Here is a 21,540-nt window from a genome sequence, read left to right on the forward strand (position 1 = left end):
ATTTTTTTGGTTTTTCTATTGTATTCGAAACTCTTTAGTGTAGGATTAGATATCGTTTTAATTGATAACTCTCTTAGATCTCTCTTTGCAAGTAACAACCATTTATATTTCAATGTAAAATTAGATTTCGCTATTTGTTTGCAAAACAGTAAAGCTTAATTCGCGAAGATGCTCCGTTTTTTGATAATTTACATTACTACAAATTTAGATCAGCAGGACTTTTTACTATAGGTTTTAGAGAACCGTATATTTCATACTTAATCCCCATTTGGCTTCACACTTAAATTATTTAAATATGCAAACATCGATTAAAGAAATCCGATAGGTGCGAAAACAACGCGTTTGAAAAACACGAGCGCGAGGTGCAACTGCGGGCTATGTTTACGAGAAAATCACGTGTAGATCGAAACGCGAGAAGGTTCGTTAGCGTGCTGGAGGGAAAATTATGCTAATAAATTCAACAACTAATAAATTTGCTGGCAACTAATTCACAAAGCGTAACAAATTGCTACGATATACGTAAACGCGTGTGTGCGCGTTTTAATACGCGTTACAATATAATAATAAGCTCTTAATTACCTTCAATCTAGAAAATGCGATTGCGAATAGCTGAACATTGAAGCGCCACTTCTGCATTAATTAATTACGCTTCAATGTGAGGAATTATACCCAAATTTTCATCGACGGATAAACTTGCGCAATGTTTGCCTTTTCGACGCGTACGATAAATAGAGAAAGAGAGAATAATTTAACTTTGAAAACAACTTTGCTTTGAAAAGTTTTCTGACTTTCAAACAATTGACAGTTGTTACTAATAGTTTTTGCTGAAAAGATAAACATTCGTATGTGTAACCAAGCTTGTTGTAGAAAGAAAAAATATAGTAACAACTGTCAATTGTCTGAAAGTCAGGAAACTTTTCAAAGCAAAGTTGTTTTCAAAGCAAAGTCAAATTATTTTATATATATATATATATATATATATATATATATATATATATATGATGGAGAGAAGAATATAAAGCGACTATATAAATCGCATTATCTTTTAATAATAAATTTAGACAACTTTTGCTTAACAAAAACTGTGGCTAATTATTTGTCACAACTATTTATCACAAATTAATATTCTGTTGACGCAATTTATTGTGATCTGAACGATGAACAATGAAGATGATTAAAGATTAAATTATAATGATTTACAAAGTTTCTGTTTTTAATACTTAATGATTTTTTGTTTGTATTTGTTTCCCCCTATGCTTTATTGTGTCATTACAACAAATTTGCAATATTCCCATGTTATTATTACATATTTTATTATTTTTTATATATTGTTCCGCTAACTTAATCTTCCTTTAGCGGAACATTGCTTTAAGAAAAAACTAACAGCGCAACAAATTTTTTTCTTTCGCAACTTTTTAGCAACAAATGAGCATCAAATAAAAATATTATTAACAATTAATTCTGTTCATTTTGTTCCGCTAACTTATAAGACGTTAATATATAGATGAGGAATTCTAATGATTACATTTGTTTAATAGTCCGTAATTACGTAGTAGCTTTAAATAATACCCTAATACGAAAAAAGTCAACATTTGTTATAAGACATTTTTACTTAACATTTTGAATCTTTTCGAGAACTGTTTTAGTATTAAATTGCACATATCTCATTCTTTTTAAATGTATTCATGTTATCACACCAATATATGTACGTAATAGTTTTTTTATTATTTAACTTTTATTTGGTTATATAATTTCGAATTATACAAAAAAACTAAACAATAGCATGAGATTTTGCTAATATACCTGACTCAGAACTGACGTCTCAATAGGTCTAATATAGCTTCTTTTCCAAAGTTTTATCGAAATAGTTATTCGATAAGCTAATTATAGTTTTATTGTTAATTTATAGTTTGCACACTACATGTATTACAAACTTTAATACTACAATCTGTATATTGAAAAGATTATATAGATGCGTACATATATTTGCATATGCTATGAAATATTTTTTCTTCATTCTAATTAATTATATAATTTTGACGAAACTGCGTTTTTTAAATAAAACCTATTTTTTATTTTATTACAAATCTATTTTAATAGAAGAGCCACATTACCATTTCTATTTCTCTTCGATCTATCATGCAATGTCATCATATTTTTATAAATAACATTTTAAGTATTAAATACGTCATAATTAAAAATTTACAGTAGATGAACACCATTATTGACGAATGTAAATGTTAAGTTTTTAACTAAAAGCAGCTTCCCTAGAGTAAAAAATATATTAGTTTTATTTTCGAGAATTAAAATAAGTTCATTTTACTTATTGTTCTTTATTATTTCAGTATATTACTTTAAATTATAGAGTATGGCATCAATATACAGGTTAGTATGGCGGGTTTTTCACTAGCACATGATTTTATAACAGAATAAAAAAATAAAAATAAAAAAGATAGATGATTATGCCGCCAAAGTCTATTCAATTGTGAACGACCATGAGCATCTGTTAGAGAAGATAACTCGTCATACTGACCTATATGTTGCTGCAACATCCTGTACACAAATAATAAAAGAAGCATTATTTATTTTAATATATTGTAAAATAGTATTCAAATTTCTCTCTTATAACTGCATATTACATATATTACGACTTTGTTATAGTAAGAAATTCAAAACAAAGTTTTTAAAAATTTAATGGTAATAGAATTTTTTGAAAAGCATACTTATCTCTTTATGTAGACAATCTTACAAGAAATTACCACCTATTATTTATTGAGAAACAAAAAATTGATCAAAATTTGTTATTTAGTGTTAGTAGAAAAAAAATTGATTTCAAGTTTTGCAAAGAAATGCAATTATGTTATCATTTTACAAATTCTTTCCTTAGATTCCTTGTCTGTACAGTGTCTACGTGCAGGAAAGGTGTAACAAAGCGGTTAAATGCGTCACGAAATGACCTAACATCAGAAACCTTCTCAGGTACACGTGAGAGATCGCATTTCCGAGTTGCAGTAGGCTAAAACTTTTATGATTTTGTTCGGAGACGAGCCCGCGAGCCGTCTCGGGAGCGGCGCGGCGCGGCTGTTGGAGCAAAGTCTTTCACGGGCGGGGAAGACAAATGGCATGGCGCGAACGAGAGACAGGAGAAGAACGACCTCGAATATCCCCGACTCAGTCGTCAGACTCGATTGCTTCGTGATTCAATGGGTCCCGCAGTTTTCTCAACGCCGCCATAGAGATGTCTCGCGGGGAATTGCCGTCACGCGATTCCAATTGCCGAACGTGGCAATCAATAGTCACAAGAAAGAAATATTAATTAAGTTAATATTTCTGTTTAAAGTGCATCTGCGAGTTATTGAAATTATGATAATTTACAATTGAACAAACAAATAGAGTAAATTGCCCAATTGTTAACAGTATCTTCAAAAAACTAGAAATCCGAGAACCTAAATGTTTTCTTTAATTAAAAGATCAAACTTTTGCTTTTAATGAAATGTTATAACACTAGACTCCTTAAAAATTTAAATAAAATTAAATCTTCCACAGATTATTCAGTTTTTCACTGTTTGATTTGATTACCCGGATAACTGGTAAACAATTGTATTTTCCAAAGGTTTTTTGGATTTAAAAAATATGAAAAGTTCTAGAATACTTTTTTAATGTTTAAGAATACGATTATATAATTATATGTAATCCAAAACGTTTTTTATTTTTTGTACACATCCTCTGAAGCAGGATCAGTTAAATAAAAAAAATCGTTTGTGTTAATTTAACCTAGATTTGCGGCTATTTATATACCTACTACATTTATATATTATGTCTAATATAATTTATGGTTTCGAAAAGATTTAAGATCAAATTTCCAGTATTTGAAACACTATAATTGGATCATTTATTCTAAATGAAAAGAACGTCGTTGAAATGTTAGAGAACATGTTACGGAGATAATCTTATAAAATAATTTTATTTATATTATAATCACACACGCACACATTGCCTTATCACGAAAATACCGCCATGTTGTCATGAATCGCGTAATGGAATAACAATTACATTAGCTGTTGCAGATAATGTATTATACATAATGAATAAATGTGAGTCAAAATAAAAATATACTACATATACTTATTTCAGTTTTTGCGTAATTATTTCGGGATTTCGTGAGATTTTATTTTCCTGCCTTACACGCGTTATTCAGAGATGCTTCATTTCGGAGCCTGAGCGCGTGACGTTTGTGTAAACTTTTTGTGTGCGACGCGCACCTCACATACTTCGACGCGTGATTACGACGAATGTCGCTGCTTTTTGTGATCGCGATCATTATTTTCTCGCTCGCACGACAAAAATACCGCGTCGACCTCTGAATGGGAAACGTGACAAGTCGCGCAAAGTGCCGCTGCATCGCGTCAAAGAATGCAGCGCGGCAAAGTCGCGAGCACGAGGCAACGTTACCTCCCTTGTATGTCCGCATTGTTCCGAGTCATTATTCACTTGGACTACTTTTCAAGGATGTTGCGCGCACTTGCTTAGACGTATAATGCTCACTCGAACCTCGCGGTTCACAAAGCGCCGTCGCCTCTACCGATAGCCGCGGCTTTTATGCAGCCGAGAAAGTTCTCACGCTTCTACGCTGAGCTGAGAAATAATGATCCCAGCTAGCATCCCGTTCTCCACATTATATGTGACAAACGTACTTTATAATGTACGCGATAATAATGTACGTTTTGAAGGAGAATACAAAATACTGTTATACTGTTAAAAATAATATGAGCATCGATTCCTTCGTGAATTCTAAATTCGATCTTTCTCGACGGATACATTGAGAACATATTTTAATATTAAATTTTTTGTCAAAGTAGGTAACTCTCAATTTAAATTTCCGATAAAGCCCGGTTTATTGAAATTAAATGAAAAATTAGGCTTCATGTAATTTATGTATACATATATGTACATACATGCAATCTTTGAATTACGTGCCTCATTGTTCAATAAACCTTCATATTCCTCAAAATTACAAAGTATCCAGTTACTATGCATTCATCGCGTAATTACTCTGGTACTCTCCCACCATCTATGTTTACATTTATGTCGCACAGTCGAGTATTCGGCAATTTCCAGCGATTGGTCGGAATGTCTGCTTTATGGCGCGGTTTGATGAATGTTTAATTAAGCCTTGTATAGCAGCGAGGTCAACGATACGTCGAACGTTTTGACTTTTCAAAAAATAATAAAATACATTTTTTTAATCGAAACTCGGTTTCGTTCGGTGTGTACATTTTCCCGATCACGTGAATTAATATTGCCTGATGGATGAATAGTTAAGTGGGCGTCCGACATTGTCCCGACTGATATTAAACCGATCGGAAATGCGGTACGCATTAGCAGGACACATTTAAAATCACGTTACTATTAATTCCGTTCTAAATAATTACGCACACATATCGTTATGTATCCGCTGTGCAATCAAACGGACAACGTCGATTATCAATGTCAGTTTTCGGATATCGCTACATCGCGGAAACGAGCAGCTGCACGGGATAAATTGACGAATTGTTGTATCATGGTATCCGTTCCGACATTTTAACGCTAGCTGGTTGAGCTAAGAAATTTTTTTATACATTAATACAACAATCACTTGCAAAATGGCAAATAAATATTGTACGTACTCTTTTCTCTTTAATTAACTTAAATATTTAAGCGAATTTTTCCAATTTAAAAAAGATAAAAGAGACATAATTTTTCATTGATGTATGTACATGTTTTAACAAAGAAATTTTTAGCATTGCTATTTTCAAAATAATACCTAAATAATTACCAAATTTAAATAATATTTTCTCGATCTATATACATACAGTAAACTTTATTTTATTAATTCTAAAATATTCTTTGAACGCCATTTTTATATAGTTTTTTCAAAATTTTTGTATTTTATTTGCAATTAAATTACTTAGAATTGTCATTTCTATAAGACTTTCTCAAGGTTAATTTAAAAAGCTACGTTAAAAAAAACTATGTGATCAAAAAATAAAAAAAAATACTATATATAGAATGCCTATATATATTAATTATACACTTATTTTCAACATTTGATCGAGTTTTTATGTTACGTAAAAAAACAAATTTTTTTGTCATTTATTTCCACTGTTTTGTATAAAATACAAAAAAATTTTCACATTTGGTATATGATAATTTCTAATTGCTTCTACAAAATTCTATTGTTTTAAAAATAGTATTGTAGAATGCGTATATAAAAAAAGGGCCACACAAGAGATTGTTTCGTGTACATATACGCATTTGCAAAAGGTAACAATAGAACTGCAAAATTGAAAATGAGGAATTCATCGATAGTGCAGACAAAACGAAAGTTCCACGGTAGTTAGGTAGAATAATTAGAGAGTTCTCACAGATTTGGTGGAATTAATACGAAAATGATTGTGCGAAGAATTTTCATGACGTGTAGTACGATTAATCCGTCCGATAATTACGTCGAATAGTACGTCGACGCGAAGTCATCTCAACTGCTAATGCGGCATATTCCAAATTCTGCTGACCGTTTGTGTAGAGAGAGAGAGAGAGAGAGAGAGAGAGAGAGAGAGAGAGAGAGAGAGAGGGACGAGAAGGGGGAGAATATATACAGAGAGTACAGATCGCCGAAGACATCGCGACGCCGCTTGATGCTCGTCCTAGTCGTCGTCGTCGTCGTCGTCGTTGCCGTCGACATCTGCATACTGTCTCTCGCGACGGAACAAACAATTAGGACAGCGCAAACCGAACGGGGCAATTAGACGGACTGACTACGTTCGAAAGCGGGCTAAAAGGAAGGATATACGTGCGATAGACAAGAGAATTAATCGCCGGGAATAATCGGATTAAAGCGACGTATTGCACGCGCTCTCGGCGCTTTCGAACGGTTTCCATCTGCGAAATGCAGAGAGACTCCTCCTCCCCCTTCTCCTCCTCCTCCTCCTCCTCCTCCTCCTCCGCTATCTCGCTCTAGCCGCAAATCGGAAGTAAGTTCGCGGTACGATCACGTATGGCGTTGGAAAATTGGAGATAGATTGCACGAATACAGACAGACACACACGCGCGCGCACGCATGCAGTGACGTATTGAGTTTTGAGTCGCGCGGAGCGAAATAGAGCTGCAATATAATGAAAAGTGGAAATTCGATAGATTCCAACTTTTGTGCAAAATTATGATATAAAATGTATGCTGAATTTAAAATAATTAAAAATTTTTTACTTTTACCGAAAGAGTAACGCGATAAGTGGATCTGAATTTTATATCAGAGAGCTTTTCGGGTCTCGATGAGGAATATATCCTCCCCTGCACGCGGAAAACACGTATACGCGCGTATACGGACGTTCTGTATGACGCATGCGAATCGATTCGGAACACGCGCGTGTATAAGGCCACGTAAATTAGCATCCAAGGCGAATTCCCCGGGAAACGGAAAAGTTCCACGCGATATCAAACTTCCACGAATCCCGCGTCTCTGTTTGGTAACTCGATAACAAACGCGCGTTTGGTGCTGGATGACTGTTCCCCGGAATAGGGATTATTCGTCCCGAGGAGAAGATTTGCCAAAGTCTTTGAATGGGAACAATCAGACAGCTGATTACGCACACTGAGCAAGCGGAGTAATTCTTCGTCGTAATCTCATTGTCATTGCGGGGAATCTCATGACAACTTTGAAGTCGCGCAGCAGAAACCAGTTAATAGTACAATCAAATGAAGCTAAAGGCATATTTGAAATAACCATTTCTTTCCCGTCCGTAAATATCAGTACACTTTGATCTTTTACAGCTGTCATTTATTATTAAAAATTAATTTGAAACTTTTTGAAATTTACTTTTAATGTTAATTTAATCCTGAAGTACCTAGTTTGGTGAATTTTTATCCAAATATTGATTCATTAGGCATAAACAAATGTGAAAAACTTTCAATTTTATGGATAAATTTTCAGGATAATAATTATTTATTGTAAGAAAACATACTTAAATAAATTTAAGCAGGAAAATGAATACGCACATGTAAAGGGATCTTTGTTTACTATTTATGGTATTCTCTAATGAGATACTTTGACAGCCTTTTATACAGAATGTGCAAGGATCAGCAACATGATGTGATGGTCCAGTAATTTCATCGATTGCGACTGGTAGGTTTTACCTAACCGATGTTGGGCGGATTATGGTTTGATCTCATTTCAAGCTTTCACTCAATGTGGGATCCTGTCTCATTATACTATTAATGATTTTCCAGTGCTTTCGCAAGGGACAATGGTATTCGTCGTATTTATACCATTGAGCCACAGATTTGATATTGAGACTCTTGAGTGGACAATTCGAAATAGTTGTAGTCCTTTCGACCATTAGATCCGTAATTGGGAACGTTTTGTATACACTGTTACCGTGACTTTAATATAACTATAAGAACATTAAGATTTCGATAGTAAAATTTTTCCGATATTAAAACACGGACACAATTCTTTATCAAGTCGACGCTTCGTGATTTGTATTACTTGTCATTTTTTAATTTGTGTAATTTTCGTGAAAAAATAAAAATTAATAACAAACAATAACTGTAAGTGAGAAAAATTCTTTTTATAAAAGTTGTCTAAATTAAAAAAAAAAGGGAATTAATCCCGTGTTTTTATTTATATGTATCTTTTAATACAAAAGTATTTGGCATCGCGCGTTAATAATAAATAATAAACAAAATTTAAGCAATAAAAATAATAACCTGTTATTTAAAAACATTCTCTTTGTAATATTAATGAATATTAAAAGGAAAAATCGTTTATAATAACTTAAATGCAATTAGCGATAGTGTTAAACTTTCATTTGTATGACGTCATATTTAAAGAGAATTGTTTAAAGAGAAATAATTTATAAACATGCCTTCAAGATGTTTTTTAAACATACCTTTTTTCTTTCGTATAAATATAGGTTTCCAAAATTCTTATATTTTAATTACAATTTAATAAAACTCTTCTTTCTATAAGATTCATTTCTCTTTCTCTCTTAATCTCTCTCTCTCTCTCTCTCTCTCTCTCTCTCTCTCTCTCTCTCTCTCTCTCTCTCTCTCTTTCTCTCTCTCCCTCTAAGTCCGTAAAATATATAAATTAATCTGGGACACCCTGTATGTTAGTCGTAAAATGCTTAAAAAATTTGTCCTGTAAATATTAAAAATATAAAGTTCTAGTAAAGACTAATGGCAGTAAATCTCCTTAAAGTTACCGTGCACATTTTCTTCTTTCTTAAGTATTGCTATTACATAATCACGATCGTTTATCATTCCTTCACGCAGAAACGTAACATGGAAACAAGCCAAGTTAGAAACTAAATGTACTCTTCGGATAAAAGATTTTCGTTAAAAAAAGAAAGAGAGTAAAGGAAATCTCAATGCCGATTTCTGCGGCGAATTTTCGGCGGATTACGATTAGGAGATTCTCGTTCCCTTCTCAAAGCGAGATTCACGGGGGCACCGCTCCGGAGAGTTTCATCCAACTTCCTTACGGGACAACATCGCCAGCCGCGCCTGTTGAGAAGGGGAAGGGGGTGAGATGGCGGATGGCAAGAGGAGAACCGAGGGCCATCGTGATAAAACATCGGGAACTGGCGAAACTCCGGTGTAATCTTGCTGGCGATGTTTTACCGTGCGGGCTGGCACGTAGGGGGCCTCGGGCTGCACCTATCCACATACACCACGTACACCTACACGCACGTAACACATACCATACGTGACACCTACACGGACGGACGTGAGTATGTGTATGTGCAAGGCCGCCGTAAAGTCCTGGGAGATATCGCGTCGGCGATTAGACCCTCGTTTTGGGAACTAAATTTCTGTGGGTCCCGGGTTCCGCTCCCCTCTCTCGTCTACTTTGTCGACCCTAAAGCTTGAACCGGTTCGAGCCAAGGATCGAGCCCTTTTGACGCGAAATCTCCGCGCTTCTTCACGCCACTTCTTGCCGCGATCCCCTGCCATCTCCCCGGTGACTATCACTGGCCAATCGCGGGCGCGCGTGATTTATGAATCTGTCATTTACCCGCTGGCTGAAACACCACGGTGACTCGGGTAATCTTGCCACGTTGAAAAGAGCCCAGATATGTCGCTATATATGTGCGGCCTATGCGGTTTACGAAGCTCCGCCCGATTCATCGCCAGCTCCATCGACGGAAGTATAATATACTGCGCTGGCTTTCATCACCTTCATTTTCACGTAGCTTTTGTCGTCGTCCAGTATACTGTGTATGAGATTATTTCTCTAAAGCAGTGCAGAGAGTTATATTTACGAAAACAACGCGTAATTTATTAATTAGAATGATTTTTAAGAATGCCAAGAGATTTTAATGAATTGGAAAATTTTCTTTCTACAAAAAATTTTGAAAACTACTCGAACTATTAGGACACCTTTTTGATTTAATCCATTTATTATAAAAAATTTCGAATCTGAAAAAATTAGTGACGTATTAGTTTTTTTTGTAAAAAAGAAATACGTTTTTATCTTTTGGTTCATCCGAGAGAGAGAGAGAGAGAGAGAGAGAGAGAGAGAGAGAGAGAGAGAGAGAGAGAGAGAGATTAAGTAAGAAGATAATAAGATCTTGAAAGGTACATCTTTATGTTCTTTATGTTCTTGAAACGTACATCAGGTTTCATTAAAATAATCCATGTAGTTTTTGAAAATTTGAAAAATAAAATTTTCCTTCAATGTTGACTCTGTACACTCTTTTGAAACCAAGTTTGGACTTATGGTTTCGGACATATAGTCGTATAAAGTCTTGAATTTGAAGAATTATTTCTTAAAATCATTTCGAATACTTAAGAACAGTAAATATGAATAAGCCGCGCGTAACTGTTTTCCTTATTCGAACGCGTTGTTTCATTTACCGAGCGCATTTCTCGAGAAGAATGTCGTCGTAACCGTCGAATGCGATCGTAAGTCAGGTGCGAATTTATTTTCGCGAAATCGTCTTCTGGCGAGAGTAGGTACGAAGAGTACGGGTGCGCGAACACCGGAACACGATGGAATCCCGCAAGATGGTGCAGCCATCCTGGTCCTGGTGTTCTCACTTTACTTCTTTCGACTTTCTTGTTTGTTCGACTACATACTACTATCCGGACCCCCGGATCCCTTCGATAGCACATGGCGCAAACTTTCGCTGACTTTCCGCTGTAGATAGGCAAGAATGGAGTTTCCAGTCCCGGAATGGTTGGCGAGTGTGAGTAAGTAAGTTTTCCGTCGTCTAGCGGAGAACGGCTGTCGGATGGATTTGCGACACCAGTCGGCAGACCGTCTTAATCAGCCGGGCTCTGATCGATAAGTCACCTAAACGCTCTGCTGTGTTATACCCGAATTTCGTAGCTTGGGTAACTTGTGATCTATTTCAGAAATCAATGGATTGATATGATCGTAGAGAATTTGCACTTTCCAAATTAATTTAATATATTTCTATAGGACAAGATAATACAATTTTAAGCTTTCAGCGTATATTTCTATTTTTTTAACCATATATATATTATATATATGGTTATAATATATATATATCTTTAAATTCTTAGACAACTTTTATAGACAATCTTCGGACGAAAAGAACAGCTTTCCACACAACTTTTACTAATAAACAAATAATTGTTAACATCCTAGTAAACATTGCAACTAGCTGTAACTGGAGTCTTAGATAATAGAAAAAGCGTGAATTTCTGGTTTTACCATTTTCTCTTTAATGATGAAGAAAAAGAAAAAATAAAGGTTAAGACAAAAATAAACATGTAAAATGTAAGCATGAACATTTTTTTTTTCAAATGATATTTGTACATGCTCGATTGCTCATTTTTCATTATTCTAACTATAACATTAATGTTTGAAATATAATTTCACATTCAATAATATAAATAATTTATGCTGTACGTATACATTGTTGAGTATGAAATTTAATATTGATGATATGTTACTGTTAATTAGCATTTCTTCAAATCACACTGCACTAAAAAAAGAACGTACTATTAATGAAGTCTCGATGATAGTTTTACTAAACTTTGGAAATAATTTCAAATAAACATTCGGTTAATATAATCAAATATTTAGTAACATTTAATAAATGTTTACCAATTCGTTCAATTCGTTTATCGATTGGTTATTATTATTATGCATGGTTATTATTTACATAATTACTAAATATCACTAAACACTTTGATTATGTTATTTAAACATTTCATTGAAATTATTTCAACAAATAGTAACCGTTATAAAAGAATTGCATAACATAAATGCGTCTGCTTTTTGTATTCCAGGTTCAAATCTACTTGGAGCAATATCAGATTTTTAACTGATCCTCTTGAAAGGCAAGCCCAAGTCAAGAGTATCTTTGTTAAGACAATCATTATAGAGCACGTATATTGTATAAGCATACATCAAATGGATATCATAATTCCTAATCACATGAAGAACTATCTTAAAGAGAGATTTCCTCACAAATTTAATTATCATAATTAAACTTTTATTTTCGTATATTTATATATCAAACTTGAAGTTCAAGAATCTTATTTCGTTCAAAATTGCATTATCTCATATCCATGACAAAAAAACACAATATTTTCATTTCTGCTATTTACTGACGTTAACAGCTAATCTGAAATAAAAGCGTGTTCAACTATTCGATGATGCATTTATCTTAGCTGTCGCAATAGGATAAAATGGATAGCGATTCATCTCTCAAATTCTCCCAATTCAAAAGTCTCCGTCGCAAGTGAGTTTGTAATATCGTTTACGTACAAGGCCGCAGGTCTTGAGAGAGAGAGAGAGAGAGAGAGAGAGAGAGAGAGAGAGAGAGAGAGAGAGAGAGAGAGAGAGAGAGAGAGAGAGAGAGAGAGAGAAGAAGAAGGAGGAGGAAAAACGACGAACGACAGCGTGTCGCAACATCAACGACGATATCGGGAACAAAGGATGATGGCGAGGTGAGAGTGCTTAATTCGCGCGAGTGGCACGAGGTGGTGTACGCCTGCGGAATTCCTTCCTCCTCTTTCCTCTTTTTTCCTCTCTTTTCTGCTTTCTTTTTATTGCGAAGGTGCGCAGCTCGGAAGATCGGCGAGGAAAGAGAGCAAGGAGGCGCGACCGGGCGGAAGCGGACGGAGGGAGGACGATGCACACAATGGGCGTTCTTCTGGAAGATTAAAGTGCAGCGCGGCGGCACCGCGTTGCGGAGCTGTGTCGGGCAGCGGCTCTCGCGTTAAAATTAAAATTGCTCGCAAAAACGTACGAAGAAAGAGAGAGATGGCGGTGGACGGGAGGAGAAGAATGGGATAGGCTGAAAGGAAGGGAGAGAAGGAGGAGGTCGGGAGTGTTGGCTTGTAATTTAAAAGCTTCTCGCTGTTTTTCGCATGGCCCTAAGGAAGCCATTAGGATCCCCGCGGGCGACCAGTAAGTAGAATAACCCGCAAAGTACATTGCCAGGGGCACGTCTCGCGATCGAGGAAGTCCCACCGGTGACTTTGGAAATATTTTCGTTACTTCTTACGTTTACGGTGACATTCTCGATTGTGGATCGATTTTCCACTTTTGTCGAGATATGAGGGTGTCGGGAAATTGGAATGGTATAGGAAAAAATCGCGATAATCTTTTGTTCCATATCTGACCCATAGATTTACGTTTAAGGAGACAAGAGGATAAAACTGATGAGGTATATAATAAAAGTGGACATTTATTCGTACTTTGATATTATTTTAAAAAGCGCACGTATTTATTGTGTACGTATGTGTGTGTGTGTTTTTGTGTATTTGTATTGATATAACATTACTATATTATATATATATATAATATGTACACGGCAGAAAAGTCATTTTTTAAATAATGAATTAAAAGTACTGAAAATATAGGATTTCTTTCAAATATAAATATTATTATTGTCATAGAATTTTGTTGGCGTAATGCAGCACCGCGCGCTATGTTCCTAAATAAATTTGCACTTTCTGTTCGAGATTGTAAGTCAAGCCGTAAATTTGTTCGCGATAGCCGCTTTCAGCTGCTTTTCAAACTGTTACTCGCAAATAATTGTCGAGATGGCTCTTTTATAGGTCTTTTAATTCCCGTTTCTGATAAGGTTAAAAGTTTCTTCTTTACCTTTGACTTCCCCGCTATGTCGATCTCGCCGTCGATCGATAGTACGAGAGAAAGAGAGAGAGAGAGAGAGAGAGAGAGAGAGAGAGAGAGAGAGAGAGGAGAGAGAGAGAGAGAGAGAGAGAGAGAGAAGGCGGAGAGGGTTAAAGCAAAGGGGTAGCTTCGTCACTTCATCGAAATTATAAAGTGCTTTGTCGAGTGAGAAACAGTAGAAATGCATTATTCGCCTAAGAGTGTAACCATCGCTGCGTGATGAAGAAGATTGACGGTTGCACAACTGTACAATATATTTTGAGGGAGTGCGATGGGATAGGAGGAAAAGAGAAGAGGAGATACGTTAAGCGGCTGCCAAGGAGAACGAAAAGACGAAAGAGAGGGTGGAAGAACAGAAGGGGTTGCGAAATTACCTCGAGCAGTATTGTGCGTCTGCCGGAGGGCTGCAAGCACCTAATTAGCCACTCAAACACTACCGCATAAAGCGACCCTCTGTTATTAAAACGATATGTAAAACGAGGGTGTCTCCATAGCGCTCGGTTTTTTTTCGGACAGCCAGGCTCGTTGATGCGAAGCGACGTGAACTACCCTACGGCGCGCAGGAATTTTTCCGGGAAATTCGTCGCGCCACAGAGCCTTTTGTTGAACCTGCCATATCGTTATCATGACACTATTATTCCGGGCGCAAAATTATTATACGTCACGGAACAATGGTAGCCAAATCTAAATTATGTCCGTTACACTTGGACAGGTCAGAATTTATTGCGTCCTATATATTTCAATTATATTTAAGAAATATTTTTAAGTCACGTCGTCATAGCGATAATATAGTATTACGCGGAAGAGAGGGTTGCCAATCCTGACGTAACGCTTTGTGCCTTAGCATTATAGTATATTTCTTAAACAAGAACTAAAAATAAAACTTTGAAATATAACTGAAAAAGTATCTTTAGATGATATCGCAATTTTTATAGTATCAGAATTTTGCAATAATTAAGTTTTTCGTAGGAAAAGCAAACGAGTACTAAAACCGACCATAATAAACAGTAATATTACTTTTTCTTTCTTTTTCTTTGACATGAGTCATTTGTCACAAAATACTAATTAATGTACTAGTAAAAGTTTTTAATTGTAATATAAAACGGTTTTTGCCGATTTACACATACTTTATGCTATTCCGCAAGCATTGTGGTATGATAATATATGTATAAAGATTAAATTAGATCACTAGTTTATTAGATAGATTTTCTATTGCTAAATCTTTTATTCTGTCCTATAAATCCTTTCTACAATCTTACAATGTCTCATCTAACGGATTGTTAATTCATTATGTATCTGATTTTAAATTTGAAACTGAATTATAAGAATAAAAAAATGTGTGTAAAACGTAAATAAATAAAGAAGCGTCTTTGGTCGAGATCCCTGATGTTATCTATTATCTTAAATACATTTTCAGTTTTTATAAACTGCGCTTGAAACTGTCGGACTTGAAACGCAATCATAAACTGAAGCTAGAAATAAATATCGCAAATTAAATTGATTATCAGTTTAATAACGAAACTACAAAAAAGAACTGTAAAGAACTTATGCAAAATATTACAACTTATGTCAGCGACTTTCCTCTAATATTAATGTTAATAATATTTTTCTAATAATTTAAATAGAAAGTAAAGCTTTCTATTTTAAGAGAGTTAATTTTAAGAGAGTAAACTTTTAGTAAAGAAGTAGTTCGAAAGAAAGTAAAGGTTTCTATTTAAGAACTTGTATGAAATATTACAACTTATGTCAGCGACTTTCTTCTAACATTAATTAATAATTAATTAGTTAATATTTTTCTAATAATTTAAGTAGAAAAGTTTTTATTAAAGTTGCACGTGAAATCTCAAACAACAGATTTATGTAATCAGATTTAAAAAGTCTATTATTGTTACTGTAATTTCAATATAGATACTAAGGATAAAAGGATCTGAAAGTGACATGCGAAAAGATGAAGAAAACGAGAACTTAATGAAATAAGAAGTTAACTCAATAAAATAAAGACTGTTCAATGAATCTCCAGTATAGTTAATTCAAAAGAATTAAAAAGAATAATTCAGTGTTACATAATGAAAGAAGAAACAATTTTTTTTTAAGTGCATGTAACATCGATACTCGCATATATCGAATGCATCGAAGTTTATTGTTGCCTTTTTTCCGTGATACCGATTGGTTCTCTCGCTGCGCATACTTCGTGTTGCAAGAGTAGCTGTCATTGCAATTGAATTTTGACAGCTGTAAAATTTGTATAGATATTATCTGTACAATTATCGTTGTAATTTATTTTTTAAAAGTAAAAAGTAAAAAGTTAAGTAGCGCGTGCGAAGCGCGCATCTGTGGTATCTAGTGTTGTTATAAAATAGGAATGTGAAAATTGTCATAGACGTAGAATAAATAGACTTCGCGTTTGGCTAGAAAGCTGTACAAACTTTAGAAGACAGCATGCTTTCATGATGTATCTTTCTCTGTCTATCAATACTTAGAGTGGGGCAAAAATTCACTATGGCAACAAATCAACAAAGGCTTCTTTCCTCCACTATGTGTTGTTAAACAGAGAGGTGACTACCATGAACAGAGGCTCACTCTTTCTAAAGCTTGACCATGCACAACAAAGGAAATCTAGAAAACGCGAAGTCTATATATTCTACGTCTATGGAAATTGTAACAGACATCTTCATAAAATATTTGTGCATAATTCACGATTGTCATTTGTCTGCAAATCAGACGTACCAAATTTATTCATTGCATCTGTAAAAAAATTGTTGTCGCGCAATAATGTATTTAATATTAAACACACTAATCAAAGTACAGTGAGACACTGAAACGTTCGCTTTAAAACGTTAACGATTGTTAAATTATTAAAACGATTATAATTAACCGTTTGGCTAATTTGACTGCTTAATTACTAATTGATTGACAGGTTGGACTGATGCTCGACTCTGATCGCGTGATTTTAATACAATACAAAACCGCTTATGTTTCACGAGAATGTGCCCAAAATGATTAGATATTGTATCTTTTTTTCAGAGAAAACGAGCATATCGACCATTTAATGCGATAAGCCGTAAATTCCTAAAGTTGCCAATCAACATTAAATTTCTCTGGGAATATTTTATGGAAGCAACTCGTTATAGAATTTCTGTAAACTAAATTTGCTTATACATGTATAAAATTTATGTGTACAAAGTTAATTAACTCAGATAAAATTTCTGCAAAATTTAATTAATTTATGTTAGTCAGGATTATTTATGAAGTTCTTTTTATCCGCATTCATCTCATGCAAGTGCCAAAAACTTTGCGGTACCTTTTATGAGGCAAAAATCGACGTTAAATACACACATACGCGCACACTTCTCTCTGTCTTTCTCTTTCTCTGACGATGTGCGGTCGTATCGACAGGGCTAAATGGTGCGGTAAGGGGAAAAGTTTCTGGTTATTAATTTTTCGTTACGCGCCACGACGGTCCAGCCAACCAGCCGGCACCGGCGATTTTCCTCCAAAAACTTTCTCCGTCTCGCTACTTATCCCATAGGGATGAACGCGAAGTCGCAAAGTTTGTCGGTCATAATTGATGTCTTGTAAGAGGGACTGAATAAGGATGGCAGAGGGAGGTACGGGGAAAGGGGAAGGGAGGGGATCGACTAAAACCGCCGTGGAAAAGTTTCGACAGGATTCCACGCCCGACGAAATCAATTGCGGCTGGATCGCTGAGCGACGCACGAACGGATGGAAATCCCGTGTTCGGAAATAAATAAATGACATGTATCGCGCGTTTTACCCGCCACCGGGACGTATTTTTAGTATCGAGGTATCTGGAACGTCTGGAAGAAACGGCGGGTACGTGGTAAAAATTTGCAGCGGCAAGTTGAGCCGCGCGATTTAAATATTGAACGCGTTTTTCCCGTTACACGACAAAGATATCAGATTCTATGAAATATTTATAAACGTGTCCTATAATTTATTCTCATTTATTTCCCATCAATATCGTTAATCTTCAATGATACGTGCACTATTTTTAAAATACTAATTCGGCACCCACCGTATGTAATAAAATGCGATGTATGTATTATACGAATAATTTCGAATAGCATGAACGTGTAAAGTATTGGAAGATATTTCGCAAGAGGTATTTCGCGATTAAACGTATTAGTTTCGCTTTTTCGAATTGTGCCTGCATATTTAGCGTGGAATTTAAAATCGAATTTATTCATGTTGCAGACCAAATTGTTGGGAAATACTTTGTTCGTTATGCACGAGCATACAATAGGTATACAGTCTATTGATATGACGGTTCATGGGAAGAATATATAAATATTCTTTCACATTTTTTGAGCCTGAAAATGATAATAATTTCACAGGTAATAATAAAAATGATAAATTACGCATGGATTTTGAAGTAATGCACTACCAATTAATAGCTCCGAGTACTATATAATTAATGCGGTTTTGAGCAAAACTATAATAATAATGAGCTATGCTACGTCACAAGACTATTTACAACAACAAGAACAAAAAGAGAGCAATACGGGCCGTACGCGTTTTTATCATCATCATCCAAGATAAAATTTCCGTTTTATTTCTCGCGATCAAAAAAGTGAAGCGCCTTGAAAATAATAATTATTTGTTATTGTGAGAATAATGAATCCTTATAAACCATATATCATACAAGAGTGATAATCTCTCCTCCTTGTATATGAAATTTATTATTTGTAAGCCTTTAATTTTGCAACTTGCTTCATCTTAAAATCTTTATCAAATACTTAAGTGCATTTTCACATTAATACATTATTACAAGGAGATATTAGCATAACATGTTTATTAAGCGTAAAATTTACCTTCTACAGTTTTCAATCTGCGAAGGAAGAGTCTTAAAAATTTTATTTATTATAATCTTGTATATATTTAACTTTTAAATATATATAATATAAAATTTAAATCTTTAAAATATCATGTAAGACAATAATTCTATATCTTACAATCTACGAGGAGAATAAGTCTTTAAAATGTGAGAACGATGGTAATCGAACAATAGCTTCTTTATTAAATATATTCCATCGATCCGCTGATCAGGGGATGCCTCGGAAATTTCGCTATCTAATTCCCAGAGGCATTTCCTGAGTAGAGGCTTCGGAAGGAAGCTCTGCTGCGGTCCTATCGCAGCAGCTAGAAGACGCTGGAAGTTCATCGGAAGTACCGATCGGGGATATTATAACTCGATGTGCGAGCGACCGAGCGAGCGAGCAAGCGAGCGATGTCGGCGAACTTTCCGAAAATCGCGGAGAGGCAATAACTCGAGATGGAAAAAACGACGGGATCGTTTCGTTCCGATGGAAGCCCTTCTCTCCCAGTCGATGCTGCTCCACGTGAGCCATCCGATATCACTCGGACGGCCAATTTAAAGTTACGATTCGCCGGCCATTTTCGTGTCCCCGAGGGACGGCAACGGTGCCGGCGGTGCCCGGATTTGGGGTACCAGAAATGTGGTTTGACGGCTATTACCGTATCGGCTGGCTATTTCTATCGATGGAAGACCTGACTTGCGAATTTTTAAGACACGCCCTCTGTCGCTGCCGCTGTCCCGTGAAGTGTCCTAAATATGAAATGCCGTATCGGGGGAATCTGTTTCGGAAATAACGAATTTCCGAGTTTGATACCGCAAGAGATCTTTCCTTCTATAAGTCAGCCAAGTTGCGAGGCATGGCAGGTAAAAAAAGAGGTCAATCAATTATTTTCCTCAAAATAGCCTCCTCGAATTAACCGAAAATACTAACGCGATGTTTTGAAAGTTTCATTTGCCTTTTGGAGCTCTAAACTAAAATAAAAGAAAATATTTCAGTGTTTCAGTAAGGAACTCGATAACGAGTATTTTTAAACAATAGAATGTTGCAAATAGAATGTTGTAATTATTTTTATTTCTTGCAACAGATTAAGAAAAGTACGGTTGTTCGAAAAAGTCGTTCAAGTATAATACAGTGCGATTACAATCGCTTGAGCTTGAAGTTTTCAGAGAGGAGGAAAAACAGACAAATAAAAGAACATGAATTCTTCTAAATAATTATTGTTTATAATTGTATTTCTTTGAGATTATAGTATTACTGATACACTAAAATTATAATTTTTAATACCACGGCCAGTATTACATTTAGATAACTTAACATTATCTAGCTATAAATAAGATAAATTATATACATATAAATCTTAGATCAAATAAAGATAATTTCATCTCGAAGACAGCTAGATTATGTTTCTGGAACGTTTGGGAACACACACACACACACACACACACACACACACACACACACACACACACACACACACACACACACACACACACACACACACGCACGCACGCACGCACGCACGCACGCACACACACACACACACACACACAATTTCAGAATCACAAGACGGCACCTGTGAAATATCTCGTTACTCGCACATACGCGATAAACGGTGAGAATGCGCTCGAAACTTTCGCGGGATGAACAACTTGCGGTGTATTTGTATAACAATTTCCTTTTTAGCCTTATCTCGTTTTCAACTTCGATTTTCCGGAAATAGTCATTCCAAAAATGAGAGAGCCCGTCCAAGTTGCAGGAAAGGACCCTTGCGACTTACGTCCGACAATCAAATAAAACCGTGCCGTCGCCGACGACGACGAGGACGAAAGCAGAATGTAAAAAGTTTCAAAGAGAGGAATTTCAATTTGTGTAATATCAGATATTTCGAATTCTCTGCTGTCCGGCGTCAAAGAAAAAAAGAGAGAGAGAGAGAGAGAGAGAGAGAGAGAGAGAGAGAGAGAGAGAGAGAGAGAGAGAGAAGAGAGAGGACAGGGTTTAATCAATTAGGTGAACGCGAGATGCGACGGCGCGAATAACTGCATGGCGGCGAAAAGTTTGGCGTGGAAACGTGCCAATGCCGGGCAATCTTCCTCATTCCCGTTTTACAGCGATTGCCAATCATGAGGCTCGAATGAAAAATTATGTCGGGCGAATAAAGCAAAATATTAAGATAAACGATCCTAATTTTCCGCGGATGGAACTTATTTCTCTAACAGGGGTGGGATGGGGAGGAGGGGAGGGGCTAGAGGTACCGTTTCTCGCTTCGCGACGCGTTCTTCGCAAGGTGCATTATTCAACGATGTCACGACGACGTTTACACACAGTGAAACACTTCACTCAAATTAAATGTGCGTTTTAATCGCGCGGTTACGCCCCCTTCGCCCTCTTTCCTTCTGAATTTTCGTGAGCGTGTATTCGTTCGAGCGCCGCTCGTGCTGGCGACTATAGGTGCATTTTGCATTTGACACGTGCATAGAATACATACACTTGGACGTTGCGACCGTTACGTCATTCATAGTCGACAAACACCGCTTTCATGTCAAATCGGTT

General features: G+C 35.8%; 1 protein-coding gene and 1 long non-coding RNA gene across 4 annotated transcripts in view; both read right to left on the reverse strand.

Moving 5' to 3' along the window:
- LOC105839892 (protein O-mannosyl-transferase TMTC2) overlaps nucleotides 1–21,540 on the reverse strand; it is a 321,130-nt gene that overhangs the window by 5,074 nt on the left and 294,516 nt on the right. The window lies entirely within an intron of this gene.
- Nucleotides 2–3,692, reverse strand: LOC118645483. The gene is made up of 2 exons (XR_004963185.1): nucleotides 1,067–3,692; nucleotides 2–764 (listed from the first exon to the last, which is right to left on the reverse strand). It is a non-coding gene; the product is annotated as an uncharacterized LOC118645483 (long non-coding RNA).

Source organism: Monomorium pharaonis, chromosome 5 (assembly GCF_013373865.1).
Source record: "Monomorium pharaonis isolate MP-MQ-018 chromosome 5, ASM1337386v2, whole genome shotgun sequence".
Lineage (NCBI taxonomy): Eukaryota > Metazoa > Arthropoda > Insecta > Hymenoptera > Formicidae > Monomorium > Monomorium pharaonis.